The sequence below is a fragment of the Pinus tabuliformis genome, chromosome 2_1 (assembly GCF_031772625.1).
Source record: "Pinus tabuliformis cultivar Carrire ecotype Pingquan chromosome 2_1, CPIR1, whole genome shotgun sequence".
NCBI classification, from domain to species: Eukaryota; Viridiplantae; Streptophyta; class Pinopsida; order Pinales; family Pinaceae; genus Pinus; species Pinus tabuliformis.
The window spans coordinates 862,965,124-862,974,212 of record NC_142299.1 but is presented as its reverse complement, the minus strand read 5'-3'; the positions used below and the strand labels follow the sequence as shown (position 1 = coordinate 862,974,212).

The following is a 9,089-nucleotide window of genomic DNA, read 5'->3' as shown; positions in this document are numbered from 1 at the left end:
GTTGAGGTAATCCAACAGGTTTAATTGGAAAGTTGAAAAGATAAGCGGACCGAAAAAAGAACGCGTTTAATTGGAAAGTTGAAAATATAAGTGGCCCCAGAAAAAACGCATGAAAAATGATTAATTAACCTACTTCAACTTGCCAAATCTAGCAAAACATTTTGCCATTTGTAAGAAGATTGAAACTTTATAAAGCGGAATGCTGTGAAAGATTCAATGGCTAGGTTTGATAGAGATTCTATTTTGCTGCCTTGACTTTGAATGTTGGGTTTTTCACTTATGCTTGCCTCCATAACCAGAAGCCACTGTGACATTATTTACTTATACCCGCATAACACGCAGGCAATGCAACAATAAACCAGCTGGGTCCTCTCTATGACTATTTAATAGACAACTCTTCAATTATAACACATGAAAGAGCATTCTTTAAACGCGAAGTTTTTGTATATAAACAAACAATAAAATATCAAATGATTGCCAATGGGGAATTGGTTCACTGGTTAAGTCAACAGAGGATTAGGCCGTTTACCAAGATTCCCTTACTGTTGTGCTCTGTTCCACCCACATAACACGGCTTTCAAAAGGAAACGAGCCTATTTCTTTAAGCATGTCCAAGATAAAGAAAAAGTCATTAATCTATCCACCCCTCCCAAAACATTTGGAAAACACAAACTGGAACACACAAGGATGAGGTTCCAAAACCTAACGGTAGAGAAAATGAAAACAAATTTCTGATCTAAACGAACAAATATACTGAAAATGTTCTAATCAGTTGTAATAAGCCAGTTAACTCAAAATACTCCGTTCTATGCGAAAATAACGATTATATTAATTTACCTTTCAGTTATACATTTTTTTCAGAAAGTCATACCCATACAACCTCTTATCTGCCAGAAACACGCATGCTTCAAATTTACAGCTGGATTTCATCTCAGAAAATTTTTCTTACATGCTCTTGGCCCTGTGAGGAGAAAACCAGGAATTCTCAACAAATCGACGAAAATCGTAAGTGTGCTTAAAATTAATTTTTCTTTGATTTTGAAATTAGCAAGCCCAACAATGCTTAACTGCAATACCCCCCAGTCAGCTAAAAGTAATTGACTGCAGCTCGTATTTTATTTTACATAATTACCCAAACATATCAGGAGCAGATTTGTGTAACCTGAAATTGGAACTAACTGATAAATTACTGATTCAACCCAAAAAAATTTGAAGTTTTCGCCTTGGAATCTGCAAAAATACACCAGCAGTTCAATTATATAACAAGATTGCAGCAATGGATACTGAAAAATGTATTTTCAAACTATGGTTACATAATGTCCATACCATGATCATGTAGCAGCCGCTTCTGCCTCTGCATTGTTCTTCTGATTATTAACTTCTAGTTCAATTTCCTTCCGAGATGCTTCCCACAATTGATCTTCTATCCCGAGCTTCCGAAGCTCTACAAGGCCTCGTTCAACTGGATAACAGTAGACAATTTTAGCCACTGAGAGAAAGGCAAGGCAAACCCAAATTAAGGCAAATAAATTGACTACACGTTTTAAATGGGCCCCTAACAAAATAATAAAATAAGAGAGAAATTTTTAAGTAAAACAAAAAAGGAAAATACTTTTTTTAATTGTGTTTTTGACTTGTCCCCTTGTAGGTTTACTCAAATGTCAAGTGTAGACATCTGTTGGATGCAGAATTAATTTCCACATCCAACGAATATCCACTCTGCATACTTTTGAATAGACCCACATGGAAAATAATTGAAAATAAATGAAAAAATGTGTTTCATTTCCACATTAACGAGTATTCACTCTGCATATTTCCGAGTAGACCCACATCGAAACACGTTTTTTCCATCTATTTTCAATTTTTTTGAATGTGAGTCTACTCGGAAGTACGCAAAGTGGGTACTCGTTAATGTGGAAATGAAACACGTTTTTTCATTTATTTTCAATCTTTTCAATGTGGGTCTATCGAAAGTATACAGAGTGGGTACTAGTTGGATGTGGAAATTAATTCTGCATCCAACGGGTGTCTACACTTGACATTTAAGTAAACCCACAAAGAGGCAAGCCAAAAATACAATTAAAAAGTAGTTTTCTTTTTTTTCTCTCCAAAATATTCTCCCTTAGGCATTGATTTTTAGGGCTAGATTGTTCTTTGTTGTAGATAATTGCATTTATGAATTTTTAATCAACTTCACATTACATTTTTCATTATAACATTCACCTCATACTAGATTATCATTAGCAATATGTAGAGAGAACAAAAAACATCAACAATGCAGCAAACAATAAGGAACAATAGAAGAAAAACATGCACAATAGCAACACCAAGATAAGTCAGAGACAGGGAAAACCCCACAAGGGGGAAAACCCAACCAAATTCTTCTTCTATTAAATATTCATCGATTGTTCAACTAAGGTACAAAGTACAATACATCAATCGTATTGGACCATCTAGGGCCAATCCTGGATCATACTAGATCTTCATGATATGCAATTTCCAAATCATTATTACAAGAACATATATATAATTGTCATGAGTCACTGTTATCATCTCAATGTCCAGTGTCACTATCACAAATCACTTCACTATCATAAGATCACATCACATCATTGTCATAGGAGCACTGTCATACATCACACCACTATCATCATATCACTATCATAGGAGCACTGTCATAAATCACATCATTGTCATCATATCAATATCATAGGAGCATTGTCATAAATCGCATCACTGTCATGAAGTCATTGTCATAAGGTCACTATCATAGAGGCATTGTTACAACTGTCATATATCATTATCACATCCATACTGTCATGGGGCCATACAAGCACTCCTAGCATATATAATAAGTATCACTAATATAATTCATTGTCATAAGAGTCACTACACAAATCTCACTTTTATTCATCACTGTCACATACAATATGAACAACACTGACATGAAGATCAAGGTCATAGTCATCATAGAAGCATAGTCATACATTTATGTCACAAACTTACTACGATACAACACTGATAACTTGGGCGCATAAACCCTTGCTAATGTAGACTGTAATGATCTCTCAATACACATTAGGAGGGCCTCATAAGCATCATATCTTGTAGCCCTTCACAAGAGACTTAACTAGCCCTCAAAACTGTATGCTAGCTGCCAAATAAGATTGTTCATCTTGGACCATCTACAAAACAAAGAAGACAAATGCATACCTTTGATGGACAACATGATATTGTCCTTCATTACACTTCAACCTATGCACTAATTACTAAAAATCTTGGTCCTAGTTAGGGCATTCTTTAGTTGTTGAACAAGTCACATTACCACTCCACAACACACACAAAGTAGGCTGCATTTGATGCCATACTAGGCCGCAAAAGTTGCCCTACTTAGGCCTTAGAGGTTACCCTATTTAGGCCACAGATGTTTCCCTATACAAGCTGTAGAAGGTGCCCTATACAGGTCGCAAAAGGTGCCCTATACAAGTCGCAAAAGGTGCCCTACATAGGCTACAAAAGGGAGTCATTATAGGTCGTAGAGATGCACGAACTTCCACAGAAGATTTCGTTGTGGAGACACATGAACTTCCATAAATTAAGCCACAGAGACACATGAACTTCCACAGAAGATTACGCCGCAGAGACACATGAATTGTCACAAAAAGACTGAGTTCAAATGGACGAGGATAGGTCCCCTTTTATAGTTGTTTCCGCATATGAATAGTCGTGTCTCTTGGGCAGGCCGACTTGACTCTTTGATGAGGCCGACTTGAAGAGGGCCTTATTAATTTTTAATAATATTCAAATAAATTTCACCACATGTTTTAGTGACTGCTAAACCAGACAAATTTGTCATGTCATATAATAATAATAGGAGTGACAAACACATTAATAATAATATCTTCTTTTGACCAATTTGAATTCTTCTTTAACCAATACAAATTCTTTAGGGGGCACGATGGGCTCCTCTTGGGGTATTAGGGTTTCTATGGGAAATTTGTCCCATAGTTGTCCAAATTTCAACATTGGGGATGACATCATCATCTTAAATTGTTAATTTTAGGTATGTTCTATGCTGATAGCAAATTTACTTCAATATTAGCTCAACATCAATTCCAGATTAGCAATCACATTTAGCATGATAGTAAAATGCAGATAGAACATAAACATAAATCGCAGAAGACAAGCCAAGACAAGAGGACATAAGATGTGGTGCTAGCCAGGGACAAACCCCAATGTGGGGAAACCCTTGATCAATTCCTCTTATATGTTCTTCAATAGTTCAGCGGAGAGAAAGAGATAGTATGAATACATCAAAAGTCAACATTTTGACTTGTCATAATAAGAGCAAAGATCTTCTCTAAGAAAATGACACATGAAGTAGCTGATTCGAACACGGGTGATTCCATCACCTTGTTGTACCTATCACTGTGCTGCACCATGATGCACCATCATACCATGTCCATCATCACTGTGTTGCACCATGATGCACCATCACGAGTTGCACCTCATCATGTTGTACCCAACATGCTGCTCTTCATCATCATGTTGCACTATGCATTATTGTGTTGCACCACTGTCACTGTGCACTATGTTGCACCTATTCACTGTTGTACCCATCACTATGCACTACGCTGCACCAATGACTGTTGTACCCATCACTGTACACTATGCTGCACCCATCATACACATGTTGCATCCTTCATGCTGCACTTCAATACATTCATGTTGTTGTACCCTATTACTATGGTGTCCCATCATATCATGTTGTTGCACCCTATCACTATACTGTCAATGCTACAAGACCCTTCTTACGGGCTAGATAGACAGCAGCTAGGGCAGCTCTGTAGCTGCGGATTAGGGCCACCTTAGGACAACGTATATGGAGCTCTCTTGACAACATTTAGAACCTGTCTTTTTAGGCCTCCTTTATACAGTCATTAGCCCTCTTATTCTCTATGGCTAGGGCATGATATGACCCTCCTAAATCAACGTCTAGATGCTTGTAATAGACCTACGTTTTTACCCACTCCTTGTTGTGTTTCCATGACCGTATTTAGAGAAACGTTAGAGTTGTGTCTCCTTCATGACTAGGGCTTTTCCTCACTGCGAATAGGGGTCTCTTTGAGAACTGCGTTAGGACATATAAGGACAGCATCTTAGTGTCTACGTTATGCCTTTCCTTACTGTGATTCCAAGGCTACATAAAGTCTTTAGAACATCGTTGAAGGTTCTCCATCATGACTGCCATTAGGGTTGCTGTAGGATCTTCAAGAGGATTGTTTCTCCTCCATGTCTAGGGCTTCTTCTAGACTGTAATATAGAGCTCTTAGGCTTCTTCCATGGCTGTGTTAGGCTTCTCTATTAGGGCAGCGTAGATGCTTCTCCATGATCTTCCATAGACTGCATTAGGACTTTCATATTAGGGCAGCGTATACTCTTAGTGACTCTTCCTTCCACTAAGACCCAAACGAGTGGAGAGGAAGAGATCACAAGAGAAATGAATGTGTGTCTCAAATGACTTGCAAACCTCTTCTATTTATAGTGCAATGTTGAGGATGAGTGGGGCCAATTTGGTTGCTGGCCGGCCTTGACGAATTGTCCCATAACACAAATAAATTCATATCTCCATGAATACATGTCGGAATCAGATGATCTTTAGATCAATCCTACACCTCTCAACGAGAGGAATCCAAGAAAAATATCAACTGCCATGAATAAGTAGACCCACATGGAGTTTGGTCCTAGTTGCCAATTTTAACACTCCCTCTCAACTAGGGAGAACTCCATCAGCTAATCCATCTGCCAGACTGTACTATCTTTGCCATCAGTGCTCTGCATTGCTCTGCTCTACTCTGCTGAACTATGAAGAAGAAGAAGAAGTGATCGAGAATGTATCGTACCATCCTCTACTAACTCTAAGCAAGTCCCATATAACAGAGTGTCTCATACCACTCTTACTAACCCGAATTCAGTCCCAATGAAAAGAGTGTGTCATACCACTCTTACTGATCTGAAATCAGTTCCAAATAAAGAGAGTGTATCATACCACTCTTACTGATCCGAAATCAGTTCCAAAAGAGAGTGAGTTATATCACTCTTACCGACCCAAAGTCAGTTCCAATTGATCCCAGATCAATATCATCCTAGCATAGGGAGTACGGTAGTAACACAGTGCGTCCATCAGTACTACTATGGTCCCTAACCTCATTTCCTTGTTCATTGGCCAGATGAGAGGTCCTTCCCATGAGTCCCAAACTGCACGGGTAGGATGTCTCGACAAGAGGACTAGCCACTCATCCCGCGTACATGTCACTAGGGGTATCCCAAGGGAAGGATAAACTCACCCTATACACAACAAATCACTAGGGGAAGGTTGAACCACTCACTCTATGACTGTGTCTCAACAAGAGAAGGATGAACCACTCATCTTGCCTACATAGCAAGCCACTAGGGGAAGGCTCAACCACTCACCCTATGGTTGCTCGTCGCTCCAAGATGTACCCCCAAGCCCCCGGAGCTCCCAGAGCTCAATGTCCATATCATACAGGACCCTTAGGAGAGAGTCTCTCCACGACTCCTAGTCGTTCTCGGAAAGTCATAATTTTGACCTTTCCCAAGGGCTTCGACAGAATGTCGGCGACTTGCACATCAGTCCCAATGTGATGATGCCTTCTTGCTCCTCGATGTACTGTATTCCAGATAAAGTGGTACCTAATGTCTATATGCTTGGAGCAATCATAGAATACACGATTCCTCAACAATCGAATCCCCCTCTGGTTGTCACAGAAGAGCACAGTGGTATCCAACATGTGTCCAAACAGTTCACTGAAGAGCTTCCTCAACCAAGCAACTTCACACGAGGACATACTCGTAGCTATGTATTCGGCCCCAGCGGTGCTCAAAACCACCGACTTCTGCTTCCTTCTCATCTAGGAAATCGAAGAAGAACCCAAAGAGAAACAACACCCTGAAGTGCTCTTACAATCCTCCACATTGCCTGCCTAATCAACATTAGAATAATCATGCAGCTTCACATTTACAGCAGTGTATCTCAATCCATGAGAGATGGTGTCTTGAAGATATCTCAAATGATTCTTGGCATTGATCTAGTTAGGCTCAACCACATATGAACTCGACATGCTAACTGCAAAACATATATCTGGAAGGGAGTTCACCAAGAACATCAATGCTAGTATGAGTTTATGAAACTTAGAGACATTCACAAATCAAGTCCGGAATCATTACCGCATAACTTTTGAAAGTTAAGCTCCATTGAGGTAGTCACGGGCTTGTAGTTCGCCATTCCAAATCCGGAATCCATCTCCCTCTTACTTTTGCAAATGAGAGGGTCTACACCTGTTAGAAAGAGGTCGTCCTCATAAGGTGCCAGTATGAGAGGTCTATCATCCACAACCTCAAAGAAAAGGTTTGGATCGGCTTCACTCCTAGTGAATCTTAGCTTCATCAGATAGTTGTCAATCCTCTCATATCAAGCCCGAGGTGTTAGCTTAAAGCCATAGAGGGCTTTCTTCCATCTGCATACATGAGATTCCCGATCTTGAATCTCAAACCCCTTGGGTTGTTCGAAATCTGTGGACTTGCTACATGAAGGGAATAGTCCCCTTGTAAGATTTTCCTTCGGTATATCTCGGACATGTACCTCCATGCTCTTCTTGAATTCAAGCATCCTTTTCACCATCTAACTCACATCGGCTACGGCCTTATAATGAATATGGGCAAACCTCCAGTGCCATTGAAGAGATGTGTCACATGACATGGTCCCGAATGGACTTCCTGCAACTTGACAAAAATTGCCAACCCTGAACTCATGAGTAAAAGCATCCTTGAAAATTCCATTTTCAAACACGTACCTTTCCATCGATGAATGCCACCTTGAAACCTTCGACTTCCATTGCCGAAATGGACACCAGGTTCTTCTTGAGATCAAGTACATAAAGAACTTCTCATAAATGAATCGTGTTACCCTCATTCAATTGAAGGGTAACATTCACTACACCCTTTCCGGCATAGGTGGCATTGACTCCAAGTGTAATCCCCACGATTGTTTCCATCTCTACCAAATTAGAGAGAGCTTCCTTCTATCCAATGAAGTGCCTTGAAGCACTACTATCAATAAGCTAGATTCCCAAAGAGTCTGGAGGAGAAGTAGTGGAGAGGGCCAATATAAGATAATACTTCTTTAGCTTAATAGTAACAAAATTTGATTTTTCATACTTTGAGTTCCTTGCTTTTTTTGAAGAGTCGATAATTTCCTTGATGACCAGCATTACTTGTCATTCCTCTGAACATTGAAGATGCCCCTGGAATGATTGTTATCATCATCAAGTGATGTGTCCCTTCTATTTGGAAAGTCCCTCGCATTATGGCCAAACTCATTGCAAGTAAGGAATTTGCCTTTCCTTCCACCCATAGATCCGGACTTCCCATTCAAATGATCTTTAGGTAGGCCATCAGATGCTTCCGCTGTGCCACTTTGATAATCTTCTTTGCTTCGACTTCACCCTTGGTGAATTTGAAGAGGGACGAGGAAACCATTGAGCCTTTTAGTACTTCCCAACTGTCTTCGGTGATTTCTCTTTCACTCTTGCTTGGGGTTTATCTTCACCTCAACTCCGATACCATGTTAATTTTAGGTATGTTTCACAATGATAGCAAATTTACTTCAATTTTCCATATTAGCTCAACATCAATTCCAGATTAGAAATCACATTTAGCATGATAGTAAAATGCAGATAAAACATAAACATAAATTGCAGAAGACAAGCCAAAACAAGAGGACATAAGATGTGGCGCTACCAAGGGACAAACCCTAATGTGGTGAAACCCTTGATCAATTCTTCTTATATGTTCTTCAATAATATGAATACATCAGAAGTCAACATTTTGACTTGTCATAATAAGTGCAGAGATCTTTTCTAAGAAGCTGACACATGAGGTAGCCGATCCAAACACAAGTGATTCCATCATTTTGTTGTACCTATCACTGTGTTGCACCATGATCCACCATCATACCATGTTCATCATCACTGTGTCGCACCATGTTGCACCATCACTGAGTTGTACCT

General features: G+C 39.6%; 1 long non-coding RNA gene across 1 annotated transcript in view; it reads right to left on the bottom strand.

Moving 5' to 3' along the window:
• Positions 1 to 1,073: 1,073 nt before the first annotated feature.
• The window catches only part of LOC149203404 (uncharacterized), a 130,958-nt gene continuing 122,942 nt past the window's right edge, over positions 1,074 to 9,089 (bottom strand). The window contains exons 4-5 of the long non-coding RNA XR_016253621.1: positions 1,327 to 1,462; positions 1,074 to 1,230 (exon numbers count right to left, since the gene is read on the bottom strand). This is a non-coding gene — a long non-coding RNA (uncharacterized LOC149203404). The remainder of the gene's footprint in view (positions 1,231 to 1,326; positions 1,463 to 9,089) is intronic.